We start from the raw sequence: 17536 nt of genomic DNA, 5'->3' as shown, positions 1-17536 counted from the left end.
TAAGTCTCACTCTAGAAATAATTCTAAATATTTCACCTCTCAATTTTACAATTTAGAACTATTTCGATTACCTAAGTGAATGCTTATCTCTTGATCTCACACCACCTAAGTTGATCTACCCGATGCCCAATTATTTAAAAGTTCCCCTCTCAAGTAATAAATCTCATAATCTAGATAATAACAATAACTATAATCATATAAAGTAGAAAAATATATAACACATAATCACGGGAACAATTAAAAAGAAGTAGAATCACATGAAAAATATTGAACTAAACTAAAATTTTCGTTAAATCCTAAAATTAAAGTCATAATTAGAGATCCATCTAACCCTAACAACTAAGAAAACTAGCCACGCATAGTTGGTTTATCATCTCAAAATATTGTTTATAATCTGAATAATAGTGAGAAATAAAGAAGAAATAAGAAGAATAATAGATGAAACTCTTGAATGTAGTTTCCTCTAACAGATCATTATTCACTTTTTACAAAAGTCACTTTAACATCATGTTTACATGTTCTTATCTAAGCTGATGACACCTTAGTTATTGGTAGCAATGATGTTGCAGTGTCCTCTCTTGTTACAACTTTGTGTAACACTTTTGAACTAAAAGATCTTGGCTCTTTGGATTATTTTTTGAGAAACCATGCTAAACACAATAAAAACGGCATCCTTCTGTCCCAAAAAAAGTATCTCCAAGATTTACTTTGCAAAGTTCAAATGCAAGGAATTAAAATTCAAAATTCTCCCATGAATGGTGGCTTAAGGCTCTCCAACTATGGTAGTGATCCAGTAGAAGAGCCTACCTTGTATAGGTCTATCGTCGATGCACTTTAATATGCTTGTATCACACAGCGTGACATTGCCTTTAGTGTCAACAAGGTCTGTCAATTTATGCACAACCCCCTCTAATCACATTGGGTTGATGTTAAATGAATTTTGAGGTATCTGGCAGGACCTTTGATCATGGTCTTCAACTTCAAAAGCTTACCTCACTCCACATTCAAGCACACTGTAATGCAGATTGGGTAGCTGACCCTTATGATCGTCAATTCACTACAAGCTATTGCGTGTTTTTAGGAGAAAATTAAGTGGCATGGCAATCCAAGAAGAAGCCTACTATGATCACGCTCTTCCACAGAAGCTGAATTCCATAGCCTAGCAGTAGTTGTACTTGAAATCACTTAGATTCAATCTTTACTTACTGAGCTGGGTGCCCGAACTCCTCTAGTTTCAATGATCTAGTGTGATAACCAAAGGTTTTTTATGCTTGTTGCGAACCCCTGTTCTACATACAAGAACAAAACATATTGAAATAGATCTATACTTTATTCAGGACAAAGTTCTAAACAAAGAAATCAATGCATTTCTTGTTCATGTTGCTCATCAATTGGGTAATTGTCTCACTAAGCCCATCTTCAACAATCATTTTCCTTTCCTTAAGGATAAACTGAAACACTTAGTTTGAGGGAATAGATTGTCAGGGATAACTTTGTAACAGCTAGTTATCGGTTTTAACTAACTTTCATTTTATTAGAGTGTTAATTACATTTTCTACTATTTATGTTTTCCCTTTCTTTGCTCAATTCAGGTTGTATGTATGTCTTGTACTCTTTCATCAAATCAATAAGAATTACATTAGTTCTCTTTTCATTCATTTTTGTTATTCAACAACTATAACCTCAATAATAAACTTGATTAATTGACTAAATTATATTTTTGCTCAATCCTGATTTAAAGAAACGGTATAAACTTTCTATAATAATAAGCGTGTATCGGTGTATCCATAATTTTTGATATGCACCAAATTTACCACAACTTTTAACATATGGAGAAGCTTTCTTCACAAAAATATCAAAACATAATACATCACAAATTTAGCACTATTAGATATACTCTTAACATTATTTTTTTTTTCAAATATTATACTAAATGTGGTATTTATATTATTTTCTGAGTTTGGCAAATTTAATATTTTTTCTTGTTAAATCATCTATTGGAAAGATGGTCTAATTAGGGTACATAATAAAATGGGAACACAAACATTCTACGAAAATTTGATAATGTGAAAATGATTTTTTGATCTTAATACCTCTTTCTAATATTAATGGCTACAATTTGTATAGTTAAAACCCTAGACAACATGTGAGGAGACTTTTCCGACGTTCCCAAAAATGAAGACCAATTTATTTGAAGTTCATAAGGAAATATTCAAAAAGAAGAGAAACAAAGAATATGGACCAATTCCATCGTCCTCTTGACTAGATTAGTAGCTATAGTGGTCCATTTCTTCAAGAAAAAGTTCTCTTTATTTCTTTTTGTTTTCCTATATATATGCATGTATTTTCTCATATCTTCTTTACGAATTAATTTCTTTTGTATACGACATTTTTGGCTGTAAATTTATAAGGCAAACAAATTTCATTAATTGAAGTATGAAACGTACAAGTCAAATAAGTATATAATAACGGTCACAAACGGAGTTAGGTTGGCTCGGAAAATAGGGTTTAGCCGTGTTGAAACTTTATGACAGTGTTATGAATTTTTCGAATCTCTTAAATGGAATTTAAGTCAAAAAGCTCCATTTGTACTATTATTTCACTCTTTTTTATTATTATGATGAAGTGCGTTACTAAAGCTACGTTGGTTGGTTGACCCCTTCAAAACTCTCTGTATTAATTAATAAGTTTATTATATGATACATGATGATCACAACACAAGAAAATAACTATTTTGATATATATACAATGATTACCGAACTGCCTAACTATAGAGTCTTTTCAATTTAATTATTATTATTATTATTAAGTAGCCGTTGTCTAACAATATCAATGATATGATAATGCCCCTTTCTAAATGAAAAGCTCCAAAATGATGATATAGGAGAAAATAAGGGGTAGTGATTACATTATGTAGGTATGTAATTCACACAAAAACATGATGTACATTGGGGTTTTCATATCACTACAAAAAATACTTTTACTGATAATTTTTTAGTTACAACGAAAAAAATTTGTGATTAAATGTGAATTTTAGTCACAACAAAAAAGTTACTTGTGACTAAATATAGTATTTAGAAACAAATTGTCACTAATTTATAGTCACAACAAATATTGTGATTAAAGATACATTTAATCACAAAAAACTGTGATTTTGTGGCTAATATTTTTAGTCACGTCACAACGTAAAATTAATAATTTATAATTAGTCACAAGTTTTATTGTAACTAAAAGTAAAATTTTTTGTAATATATCCGATCCAATCTGCATATATTATTTTATTCATAGTGCATCAAGAGTGATTTTATATTTTGGATATAATTCAATCTAATTAGCAAAAGTACAAATTATATCTATTATTTTGGATAAGTTACTTTTTAATATTGAATTATTTAATATTTATTGAAAAAAATTCACATAACTAACAACAAAATTAAAAAAAAATATTATTACTTTATATCTCCATCAACAAATTAAAATAAATAAACAAAAAATGACAAATTTAAAGCAAGAAACAAAAAACTACATGTATAAAGAAATATTTAATTTTGTTTTAGATTATATTTTTTTTTATATAAATAAGAATAGATTATTCATTTGATTTACTCTATTTTGAAATATATGTGTATCATATGTATGCGATTTTTAAATTATTATTTTTTTACATTAAAATATTAATTATATATATTTTTTAAATATATATGAATTAAATTGGATCGATTGTTTTTATATGTAAATCAACATTTAATATTTGTACAAGTGTGAATTTTAGATTTTCTAATCGAATCCAACCAGCATAAGCGTGGATATTCGTATTTTACGAATTGGATCAGACAGATTTAATTGAATTAGGTATTTGATGAGTGCGCTTACATTTATATGTTAAGTCACTTTTTATAAGTGAGACCCACTTTAAATAAAATAGATTAGTTGAAATTATTTGCCACATAAGTGTTCATCAAATTTTTGTGTTGTTGTCTAGATTTTTTGTAAGCTTGACACGTGGACCCTGGTCCAGGAAGGTTTGACACATGGACCTCGATTTTGAGAAGGCCAACAATTCTCGACCAAACATAATCATTCGCCCTAAAGGCCTCCTTCTAAGAGTACATATGCGGTGCGAAAAGCACGGGCTGGGGAAGGCTCCGTGTTTTGTGGTATTCACTAGACCCGGAGGTCGAAGCCTAAAATTTCACAGAAAGACTTTCTCGAATATGCCTTCGCGGACCATTGAAGGACTAAGGATAGGTGAATTCCTGCTTGGTGTCGTGGAAGAGCTCCATCTGTACCTATCAGGTTACAGGCGTGACGACCTTGCAATGTCAGGTACGACGCCAGATTTTGTCCCCCACGCCGAGCTACAGTACAAAGCATGTTTACAAACCTGTACTCGCCCCAGTGATCCAACAGCTACGATCAAGGGCAATTCAAAAAGGAAGACCCTAAGGCGATGCATGTATGGTGTCCGGACTGTACATGACACCCTCAAACGCCATGTGATGAATCTGCCACCTACCTTAACGATCAGATTTGGCCCAACACGATTAACCTAGCAAACATGCAAATAACGAAGATTGCCTATAAATATCCCTGCATTCAATGGAGAAAGGAGGAGAACCTTCTAAAACCACAAACACTGTATTTTACCAATAAAAACTCCATTGAAATTTCTACTAAGCTTCTTCTTCTTCAAGAGGAACGAGAGAAATAGAGAGTTCCAGTCTAGTATATTCTTGTATGATTCATTGTCTGCCTAAGTGGCTAATAAAATGGACTTGCGGACTAATGATACTTAATGCCTGAACCACGTAAAAAATCTCTTGTCATTTATTTTATTTACTTTCTTTCTTAAGCTCTAAACGTAATCACTTTTTAAAAATCTCGGTAAATATTTTGGTACTTTCATTGAGAGCTGAGGAAAGATAGAAACATGCATAGTGTTTGTCGTCGCAAGTCTCGAAATACAAAAGAGAAAGTCCAATCAAGAAAAATAAAAAAAAATACTGTCGAGGACAAAGGCCCACGCCCTTGTCCGAGCAAGAGAAATGAAGAAGGTGGATGCCAATGGTCTTTGAGCTTCCGTAGCGCTCGTGCATATTTAAAAACGCTTAGATTTGGCTGGTCAGTCTCTTAAAAGCACAGCTGATCCCTTGTGCTCTCAAGCTCGAGTGTTATGTTGCTCACAAGGGGCGTGACCCTACGTAAACGGTAAGATATGAGAAACTTCTAGGTTTAGTGGTGGAGTTAACACCGGTCGCACCAACGGCCAATAACCTACGGGGAACTACCCGAGGTGGCAGACTTATCAAGTTGAGCACCTCCTTACTACTCTACCCCCTTGACCTACAATCTCAGTGCCAATGCTAATGATGGTGCTAGATCTATTAGCGTCAACTACTTCCACTACCTTTTCGACTGAGCAGAGAATCTGATCAGAAACTGACACTGCAAGACCCCACGGTGTTGGCAGCTATATGCTCTCCTCCAACGTCATTAGAGTCTGCTAGGTTTCTGGTTGGGCCTAATCATGGTACTGATAGTAGAAAGTAGGTCGTTAAGGCAAACCACTTCGGACCAAGGTTGCTGATAGGGATTTCTGCCATTATAATGTAAATATAGCTCCTCAGGTAACATCAAAGAAAGTAACTTGAGACATTATAGTCAGAAGAGAAAATATTTGTCGAAGCAACGCTGGCCGCGCTAAAGGTCTGAGCTCTTAACTCACCTCGAGCTCTTGCCTCGTAGGGAGGGTGTGAAGGTCACACCCAGGAGAACGTCAGTTCCCAAACAACGGAGTGCCCAAATCTTCCCCCTAATTTTAAGCCTCTTGCGAATTCTTGAAATGTGCTCTCTGGTGTTCCCAAACACATTAGCACAAGAAGGAACTGCAGTAGGGTAGCATTCCTCCCCGAAGTCTAACACGTGCCCGAACTAGCACCTCATAGAAGATCTTTTTTTGGTATGACCTAGCTTTTGTTGGGTTTTATGCCCTAAATAAAACTCATTTCAATATAATCAAATTTACTTATTAATATAGATCAGAAATAACATTTAATGTTGCATGGTTCACATGATTTATTTCATGATTGTATGTACATAATGTATAAATTCATCTGAAATCCTTTTCACATACTTGATCCTGTTTATTGTGCCGTCAACACATTGGAAAGTAAACATGACTATGTGAATAAAGTTTCCTAGATTTATCAGACACAGGGTTTTACTGATATGATAATCTACAACAAGAGTTTACTTGTATTTGGAGAAATACTATGTTCTTTCCAGAACATTGGTTAAAGTAAAGCTCAGGTTGGATGCATGGAGTATGCATCGGAAGGGACCGACATTGAACTTTGACTTAGATTTATTAAACTTACCGTAATATCTATTCAAGTCAATATCGCCTAGTTGATCCTAGATCAAATGATCTTAATCCTGATATGATTAGGCTCAATCTCGAGAGGCTATTCGTGCTCTTTGATTTGTTAGTTAAGCCTACTTTTAGGTCAGGGTGATACGTACATTTTGGGAACACGGTAGTGCAATTGAGTGGGAGCGCTAGCATAAACATGGAATCTATAGCTTCTATCTGGCGAATAGTAAGCAAAGGATGATCTCCTTCGAGCTTGACCAAACGAACATAAATGGTGGAGTACTCATTTCACATAAGCTGAAATATCATTTATACGGGGTCAAGTGTTTTAAGGAATAAATACATTGTAGGGTATAACGGTAATCTAATCCCTTTACAGTGTAGATCATTCATATAGAGGATCATTGATCACATTAGGATTATAACAATGGATAACTAATGATGTGTCTATATGGTAGAACATATAGATCATTCTATATACTGAGAGTGCAATTCTAAGTTCTATGCGTGGATTCAACGAAGAATTAATAAGTTAGTGAATTTTAGTGCTAAATTCTTGATCTACTTATTGGAAGCTCGGTTATATAGACCCATGGTCCCCCCACTAGTTGAGATAATATTGCTTGTAAGACTCTTATAATTGGTTTTGATTAATCAATTATAATTCTCAAATTAGACTATGTCTATTTGTGAATTTTTCACTAAGTAAGGGCGAAATTGTAAAGAAAGAGTTATTAGGGGCATATTTGTTAATTATGATACTTTGTATGGTTCAATTAATAAATATGATAAATGACAATATTATTTAATAATTATTTATAGTTATTAAATAGTTAGAATTGGCATTTAAATGATTGAATTAGGAAATTGGCATTTTTGAGAAAATCAGATACAAAAGGTGTTAAAATTACAAAATTGCAAAAAGCAAGGCCCAATCCACTAAGTGTATGGCCGGCCACCTATGTAGCTATTTTAAGTTGATTTTTTCATTATTTTAATGCCATATAATTCAAATCTAACCCTAGTGGAATGCTATAAATAGATAGTGAAGGCTTCAGGAAAAATACTTCTTCTAATTCAGAAAAACTGAGCCTTCTCTCTCCCTATCTTTAGCTACCACTTCTTCTTTCTTCTTCCTTTGAATTTCGAAATCCTTAGTGATTAGAGTAGTGCCCACACACATCAAGTGATACCTCAATCATAGTGAGGAAGATCGTGAAGAAAGATCATCAGCAAAGGAGTTTCAGCATCAAGGATTCAGAGAAAGAGATCCAGGTTCAGATATTGATAATGCTCTGCTACAGAAAGGAATCAAGGGCTAGATATCTGAACGGAAGGAGTCATTATATTCCGCTGCACCCAATGTAAGGTTTCTTTAACTTTATATGTGTTTATTTCATCGTTTTAGAAAGTTCATATTTAGGATGTTAATAAACATACTTGTGTGTAGATCTAAGATCCTGGTAAAATAATTTCCAACAGCTTTTGTGTGAAAAATCACTAGGAGTTGATAAGTCTTCAACCCTCCTTCACGAACGAGAAGGACTACTTGAAGTCTATCGTACGCCCAGTGGTGTTTCACCCTTTGAATTTTAGTGCAACTTCAGCCTTTTCTCGCGAAAGCCGAAGCCTGCCATAAAAAATTCAACGTGACTCTCGCGTGCATGAAGTTTTTTCATTCGTGAAAGATCGCTGGGGTTTTGATACGTCTTCAATCCTCCTTGATGAAGAAACCAGTTTCTTGATGAAGAAAAACCAGTTTCTTGGTGATTTTTTCAGTGATTTTCCCCGCGATAATGCCAATTTTGACTTTTCTGACGCTGGCAGCAGCTCCGACAATTTTTTCGACACCAACAGCTCCTTTGGCAACTTTTCTAGCACCAAACTTTCCAGCCCCATTGACAACTCCGGCGATCACTGTAGTTTCATTTGTTTTATTTATTTTTTTTAATAAAATATGAATGGAATTTTAATATTTTTTATTGTAATTCAAAGTGGCATATTCTATATATGTTAAGTTTTTATTTTAAATATCATTTTTTTCTATTAAGTTTTCTTACCATATTTATGTAAACTAGCTTTATTTTTTTTTCATAATATTTATGTAAATACCCGATGAAAAAATCTCTACTATATAATTAGGGGTAATTTCATAAATAAGAAAAATAAAGTTAGTTTAGATAAATATGGTAAGAAAACTTAATAGGAAAAAATTTGTTATTTAAAATAAAAACTTAACCTATATGAGATTGAATTACCATAAAAAATATTAAATTCCCTTCATATATTTTTTTTTAAAAAAAATAAAACAAATTAAACTACAGTGATTGCCAGAGTTGTTACCCGTATCGAAAAAGGCACCGGAGTTTGCTGTCAGTGCCGGAAAAATTACCGGAGTTGCCGCCGACGCCGGGAAAAGTCGCTGGAGTTGCTGCCAGCGCCAGAAAAGTCATCAAAATTGACTGTCAATACCAAAAAAGTCACTAGAGTAGCTGCTGATGTCAAAAAATTCATCGGAGTTGCTGCCTACGCCAAAAAGTAGTCAGAATTAGCATTATCGTCGGAAAAATCACCGAAAAAATTACCAAGAAACTGGTTTTTTCATCAAGAAACTGGTTTCTTGGTAATTTTTTCGCGCGATTATACCAATTTCGATGACTTTTTCGAAGTTTTTTGTTGGTGCCAAAAAAGTCACCAGGGTAGCTACCAGTATCAGAAAAGTTTTTAGAATTGGCATTGTCACCAGAAAAATCTCTAAGAAAGTGGTTTCTTTATCAAGAAACTAGTTTCTAGGTAATTTTTTTAGTGATTTTTCCGGCGACAATGCCAATTCCAACAAATTTTCCATTGTCAGTAGCAACTTCGACGAATTTTCTTGCACCGACAACTACTCTGGTAATTTTTCCGACAACGGCAGCAAATTTCAGCGACTTTTGCAGCACCAGTAACAAATAAAACTACCTATACAAATAAAAATATTAAATATGGGATTTGAAAACCTAATTTACTGATATATATGACATATAAAATACTATAAAAAGATCTAAAAAAAAAATACCATATAAATTAGTCAAACTTAAAGTACCATATTTAACATAAGAATTTTTAAAATCCTCTAAGTAAATGTAATTTCCTTTATAATCAGCAACAAATGCTTATTGATCAGATGTAATGGGCCAACCGATGCGTTAATGGGCCTAGGCTCAGTAGTAACTTTAGATGATGGACCAAGAATGGGCTTTCTAAACCAGTTACGGCCCAACAATCAAAAAACATATATATATATACACACATTTTGTCTTTATAATAATTAAAAAACATATATATTTGTTAAAAAAAAAAAAAGGCTTATTTGTAATTTTGTAACACATGTCCTTAAATTATATAAATTTTGATAAGTTGGTCCTCAAATTTTACTTTTTGACAAATTAACTCCTAAATTATATAAGTTTTGACAAGCTAATTCTCAAACTTTATTTTTTAGCAAATTGGTCCACACATTTTTTTTTTTTTGAATACATAATGTCTTCACTCTTAAATATTGGTATTTTATTTATTTATTTTATTAATTTTAAATATTTTTATATTGATATACCTTATCAAATTAAAAAAGCACATATATTTTTTTTTTATCTATATGCATTTTTTTTTTAAATATGGGCCAAAATAAGAAGGAAAAAAAACAAATCAAGATACATTTATTTTTAAAATATGCTGAAATAAAAAGAAAAAAATGTTAGACTTTTATTTGGGCTTACATTAAATTTTATTGGTTTTATTAAAACTTGGGTTGATTGGATAGTTCTTTGCTGTGTTAGCCCATGTTGTTGGTGATCAATTGTTAATGGGCTTAGCATCTGTGTGTAAAGTCTAGGTGAAGCAGAAGTGTGGGCTTTTCTAGTTGACTGAAGCCTTTGATGAGCAGGCCCAGCCCAACTAGGGTTTTGTAGCTAAGTCCCTTCCCTAACTCTATAAATACATATTGTCTCATCACAATTGTATACTTTAAATAATCAGATAAATAAATTGCTTCTGATTTAGAGATCTAGGGAGGAAGACTTAGTTGATAGTATTGCACTATCAAATTGGAGTAACTGCTGTGGATCAAACTGAGATAATTGCTATGGATCAATCAGGTACACATACTTAATTATCATATACTATTATTGTGTTCTATGTTATATACAAATAGATCTTGGGTTAATTGTTAATTTATCTTACATGTGGTATCAGATTGCCAATTGTATATGATTTAGAACCTATAATTTTTATAACAATTAATATGTATATGTTACTTTTTTTTTCCAATTACATATTAATTTCGTTATTATTTTATGTTAAATTTTTTATTTTTCGATCTTAAAAGTTTAAGGGTTTTATTCCTCATTAAATTCTCTTTCTTTTGATATATTACTTGCATAAAATCATTGAGTAAATTAGGAGAATTTTAAGATTAAACTTTTAGGGTTTATGTATTTTTTCTTTATGAAATTCAATTTGGGATTTTTGATTCTATAGTTTATACACTAAAATTGATGGTGCAAATCTTATTACCAACTAATTTACAATGTTTCTACACGTTTAATTTTTTGAATTGTATAACATACATTGTAGAATCGGGTTGATAGTTTGTTTTTATTTTTTTCGGATTATAATCAGTAAAATATGCTTGGTTTTAGTCCTTTCCAAACCGAATTGAACCGATTTTAAGAGTAGAAATTGATTCTCGATCAAAACCCCTCGATTTGCCGAAGTTTTCGTGGTGTTTTTTGGCCGGATTTCGTCCAGACCCGCCTGGGGCCGAACCGGGTCGCGCGACCCACCTGAAGATCCGGCTTGAGGTTGAAGACAACCAACAGCCAGCGATGCCCACTCGCACAACCCGCGCGTGGGGGCGCGTGCAGTACCGCCGGGTATCGTTTTTTGACGTTTTTTTTCCAGCGTGCTTAAAATTAAATTTCTGATTTTTCTATGATTTTTAATTAATTTTTTGACTTCTTTTAATAATTATTATTATTTTAATGATAATTATGTAGTTAAAAAATTATTAAAATTTTTTGATGATTTTTAAAATCTATCGATCATAGAAATTTTTTTTGGGTTTCTTCTCGTTCCATAAAACATAGTCACTCTCTTATTTAATTTATTTTGACTATGTAGTCTCCACCAATTTTCTTATATTCACATCTTTTGATTATTTGTTGTTCTAAAGTTATAAAACTTGGTTGTTTGATACAAAAATAATGTGTTATGGTGGACACTTTATTTTTTGATTATCAATATAATAAAAGCAATTATATATCTCTTTTGGAAATTTGGTTGAAAATTATTAATTTTCAAAGATTGTTTTATCACCAAATTTCACATGTTGAAGAAAATATTATATCTTTTGGTTGACTATATGTGTAATTGCTTGCCCAAAGATAGTATTTACATATATTAGTTCACATTCCATGAAGTGAGTTAATATAAATATATATATTTTAATTATTTGCCCAAAGGTAATAATTTAAATATATAAATTTATTATTATTTTTTTGCTTGAATTAATACATATTTTTAAGAAATTTATTTGCCCAAAGGTAATAAAATTCTTAAATGATATGTATTTTTTCTTTGTTGTTAACTTCATGAAGGTAGATCATGTGTGTGTTATATTCTCACCCCAAAGGGGAGTTTATAATGACCAGTTGATTCTACAATATTTTCTAATACATTGCTCATATTGCTTATTCAAGTTTTAATTTTTGAATTTTTCAGTCTCCTTTTCTGTGAACAACAATAATGCTTCCATCCATATTTTGAATACTTCCAACTACAAGACATGGAAACGAGATGTGGAATTTACTTTAGGCATAATGGATTTGGACTTGTGCCTACGAGAAGAAAAACCTGCTGATCTTACTGACTCCAGTACAGCTGCCGAGAGAACTCATCATGCACAATGGGAAAAGTCAAGTCGACTTAGTCTTCTTACTATGAAAAGATCCATTCCTGAACATCTATTGAGTGGTTTGCCAGACACTACAAATGCCAAAGAGTTTTTCAATGCTGTAGAAAAATTATACGACACTGGTGAAAACGCTGAAGCTGGACATCTTATGGATGAAATGACAACCATTAAGTATGATGAATTAAAAGGAGTGCGTGATTTTATTCTGAAATTGGTGAATGTTCAGTCCAAGTTGAAAGATCATAATATTCCTCTTCCTGACTCTTTCATTATTCATCGAGCTCTTCATGCACTTCCTGCCTCTTTCAGCCTTATCAAGACAGCCTACAACACTTACAATCAAACATGGACTATCAGCGACCTAATTTCTCAGTGTGTAGCTGAAGAAAGCAAGCTTAAAAGGGAGAAGAATGAATCTGCTAACTATGTTTCTCACCTCAAGCCCAACAAAGGAAAAGGAAAATTCAAGAATAAAAATGATGGTGCTACTAAACAGAATGGTAATGGTAAGGAGCATAAGAATAAACAGAAGAATAACAATGGAAAGTCCAAATACTCTAATGTGAAGTGTTACTTTTGTGAAAAATTGGGGCATCGGAGAACGGACTGTCACAAATTTAAGACTTGGTTAGAAAAGAAGCAAGCACAATCAGGTAATCCATTAGCATGTGTTTGTTTTGAATCTAATCTAGTTGATGTTCCTATTGATTCTTGGTGGTTAGACAGTGGTGCTACTGTTCATGTTTCTGCTTCCTTACAGGGGCTAAGGGATCTCAGGAAGCCAAGTGAGAGGGAGTCCAAGCTTAAAGTGGGCAATGATGTTGGAGTTGACGTTATCTATGTTGGAACATTTATTCTTGAATTACAGTCTCGTGATAAGATTATTCTGAACAATACTTTTTATGTTCCTACTTTTAAAAGGAATTTAGTTTCGCTTCCGCTTTTGGTTAAACAAGGATATTCTTTTCATTTTGCAAATGATAATGTTGACATTATGCTTGACTCTCGAATTATTGGAAATTGCTTTTATTCTGATGGTCTTTACAAGTTGTCATTGGCTCCTTTAGATTCCTCCTTTAATGTTGTGGAATTTTGTGGGTAAAAGACCTCATATTAAGGAAACATCCTTATTGTTATGGCACAAAAGATTGGGTCATATTTCCAGAGAAAGGGTTGATCGTTTAATTAAAACTGAAATACTTCCTCCTCTTGATGCTTCTGATTGGGATACTTGTGTTGATTGTACTCGTGGAAAATTGACTAAAACAAGAAAGAAGGCGCAAAACCGCAAGATCAATCTTTATTGGAAATTATCCACACGGACATCAGTGGTCCTTATTCCACCACGTTGTGCAGAAATAAGTATTTTATCACTTTTATCGATGATTTTTCTCGTTATGGATTCACCTATTTAATTAAAAAAATCTGACGCCCTTGATAAACTCAAAATTTTTCGAAATGAGGTTGAGAAACAATTAGGAAGAGTCATCAAAGTTGTTCATTCTGATCGTGGAGGAGAATATTATGGTCGTTATACGTAATCCGGACAACACATGGGGCTTTTTGCGAGTACTTACAAGAAAATGGTATAGTTGCTCAATACACTATGCAGTTCACTCCGAGCAAAATGGCGTTGCCGAAAGGAGAAATCGCACTCTCATGGATATGGTTAGAAGTATGATGAGTAGAACAAATCTTCCGAGTTTTTATGGGGTGAAGCACTTATGATCGCAACTTATATTTTAAATCGTGTTCCCGGTAAATGTTTCCCAAAACCCCTTTTGAGTTGTGGGTAGGCGGAAGCCTAGTCTAAATCATCTTCGTGTATGGGGTTGTCAGTTGAAGTAAAGATTTATGATCCTAATTTGAAAAAGTTAGATCCGAGAACAAATCGCTGTTATTTCATTGGTTATCCAATGCGCTCGAAAGGCTATCGCTTTTACTGTCCTACTCGTGGTACGCGAATTGTTGAATCTCAGACTGCTAAATTTCTGGAATTTGATGTTGTTGAAAAAATTCCTTCAACATCTCTTGAAATGGGGGAGTCATCTAAAGGAATTTGTATTCCTATGTCATTTTCAAGAGATGATAATAGTAGTCTCCATCCTACTCCAGTTGGTAATGCTCCCATTGTTGATGAATACATTGCTCCCGATATCGAAGATGATGAAGGTCCTATTATTGATGAAGGGCTTGTTAATGATGAAGCTCCTATTGTTAATGAGAATCCTGTTATTGAAGAAATTCCAGTTGTGGAAGATGTTATTCAAAACAATGATCAACAAAGAGAAGTTATTCCAGAAGTACCTCCTCTAAGAAGATCTCAGAGACAAAAGAAGTCAACAAAGTGTCATGATAATTTTGTTTATCTTGGAGAAGGAGAATATGATATTGATCATTTTGTGGATCCTGTCACTTTTAGTGAAGCACTTAATAGTCCACAATCTTCAAAATGGTTAGCAGCTACGGATGATGAGATTGACTCCATGAAGAAAAATGGTGTATGGGAGCTAGTTTTATTACCTGATGGTTTTAAACCAATAGGTTGTAAGTGGATTTTAAAGGCTAAAAGGGATAAAAAGGGACAGATTGAAAGGTTTAAAGCACGTTTAGTGGCTAAAGGCTTTACTCAAAGAGAAGGTATTGATTACCTTTGAAACTTTCTCACTGTTTCCACTAAAGATTCATTCAGAATTATTATGGCCTTAGTTGCGCATTTTGATTTAGAGTTGCATCAAATGGATGTTAAAACTGCTTTTCTGAATGGAGAATTGAATGAGGAAGTCTATATGTCTCAACCTGAAGGCTACAAGGAGAATGGAAAAGAACACTTGGTTTGCAAGTTGAAACGATCCATTTATGGTCTCAAACAGGCATCTCGCCAGCGGTACTTGAAGTTTGACAAGGTTGTGACATCGTTTGGTTTCGTAGAGAACAAGTTTGATTAATGTATTTATATGAAGATCAGTGGGAGTCGTTATATTTTTCTTGTTCTTTATGTAGATGACATTTTACTTGCCAGCAGTGATTTGTCACTACTAAATGAGACCAAAAATTTTCTGTCTTCCAATTTTGATATGAAAGATCTTGGAGAGGCATCCTATGTTTTGGGGATTGAGATCCATCGTGACAGGAATCGAAAAGTTCTTGGCTTATCTCAAGAAGCTTACATTAATCGTGTGCTCAAAAGGTTCAACATGGATTTGTGTAAAGCTGGTTCTGTTCCTATTCTGAAAGGGAACAAGTTCACTAAGCAGCAATGTCCTAAGAACGACTTGGAAAGAGGAGCAATGAAGAACATCCCTTATGCAAGTGTAGTAGGGAGTTTGATGTATGCTCAGGTTTGCACTCGACCTGACATAGCTTTCGTAGTCAATGTTCTTGGGAGATATTTATCTGATCCTGGCCATGATCATTGGGTTGCAACCAAGAAAGTTTTGAGATATTTGCAAATAACGAAGAGTTTTATGCTTGTGTATAAGCATGTTGACAATCTTCGAGTTGTTGGTTATTCAGATTCAGATTTTGGTGGTTGTGTAGATGATTTAAAGTCAACTTCTGGCTATATTTTCACCTTGGCAGGTGCTGCTATTTCTTGGAAGAGTGTCAAACAGACTTTGATCACATCATCTACTATGTATGCTGAGTTTGTTGCATGTTATGGGGCATCTTTGCAAGCTTTGTGGCTGAAGAATTTTATTTCGGAGATACGAGTGGTTGATCCTATTTCCTCTCCTATACTAATCTATTGTGATAATAATATTGTTGTTTTCTTTTCAAAGAATAATGAGATTAGTAGTGCTTCTAAACATATGGAAATGAAGTATCTCACTATTAGAGACTTGGTCAAGAAAGGAGACATTGTGATAGAATATTGAAAGACCAAGTTGATGTTTGCAGATTCTCTAACCAAAGGATTAAGTGCCATATTGTTTGATTACATGTTGTTCATATGAGCATTTTATAATCTTTTGTTCCTTTGGGTTAGTGGGAGTTTCTTGCTTTATCTTTTGAGATTACATTTATATGTAATTTACTTGTTAATGTTATGAACTACTTTGTGGGCCAATACTTTTTGATTATTGGATGTTTATGCTTTCAGTTAGGCTTTGTTATATTCTTGAGAATAATTGAATTGAAAGCATGTAGTTCATATCTTGTTGTGATCATTGTATTTTAAGTATATTTACTAAAAGACAATGATATTTTGTTGGCTTAATGTTTTAAGCAAGTTTAGTGACACTTACTTATTTATTAAGTAGTGTATGTTTAATTTCACTGGCTTATTTATTAAGCATCACGGTATCAGTGAAATTGAGGACTGATAAGGATATTATGTTATTTTAAATTGATCACATGTTGAACATAATTCCTTACCACACTACTAGACTTATTGACCATGTCGATTTAATACTTTGGTATTTTGTGATTATGAATGTCTTTTGTTGAGTTAAAAACAATATGACTGTCATAGTTCATTATCAAAGGTTAAATTGGACCGGTATGTTGAGATGCTATCAGAGAACTATCATTTTTTAAAGTGGCCACAAATGTTTTCCTGTTGTTCAACCCATGAGTCGTTTTCAAATAAAATTATTTTGATATATAATACATATGTATTAAAATCAATGTAGCCCAAGTGGGAGAATGTTAGACTTTTATTTGGGCTTACATTAAATTTTATTGGTTTTATTAAAACTTGGGTTGATTGGATAGTTCTTTGCTGTGTTAGCCCATGTTGTTGGTGATCAATTGTTAATGGGCTTAGCATCTGTGTGTAAAGTCTAGGTGAAGCAGAAGTGTGGGCTTTTCTAGTTGACTGAAGCCTTTGATGAGCGAGCCCTACCAACTAGGGTTTTGTAGCTAAGTCCCCTCCCTAACTCTATAAATACATATTGTCTCATCACAATTGTATACTTTTGATAATCAGATAAATAATCTGCTTCTGATTTAGAGATCTAGGGAGGAAGACTTAGTTGATAGTATTGCACTATCAAATTGGAGTAACTGCTGTGGATCAAACTGAGATAATTGCTATGGATCAATCAGGTACACATACTTAATTATCATATACTATTATTGTGTTCTATGTTATATACAAATAGATCTTGGGTTAATTGTTAATTTATCTTACAAAAAATATATTTTATTAATATGCTACCAAATAATTTATTTGCACTTCATACAAATATTTCTTCTCATCAAATAGT

This window comes from Cannabis sativa, chromosome 5 (genome assembly GCF_029168945.1).
Source record: "Cannabis sativa cultivar Pink pepper isolate KNU-18-1 chromosome 5, ASM2916894v1, whole genome shotgun sequence".
Lineage (NCBI taxonomy): Eukaryota > Viridiplantae > Streptophyta > Magnoliopsida > Rosales > Cannabaceae > Cannabis > Cannabis sativa.
The sequence above is the reverse complement of the archived record's forward strand: the minus strand, read 5'-3'. Positions refer to the sequence as shown.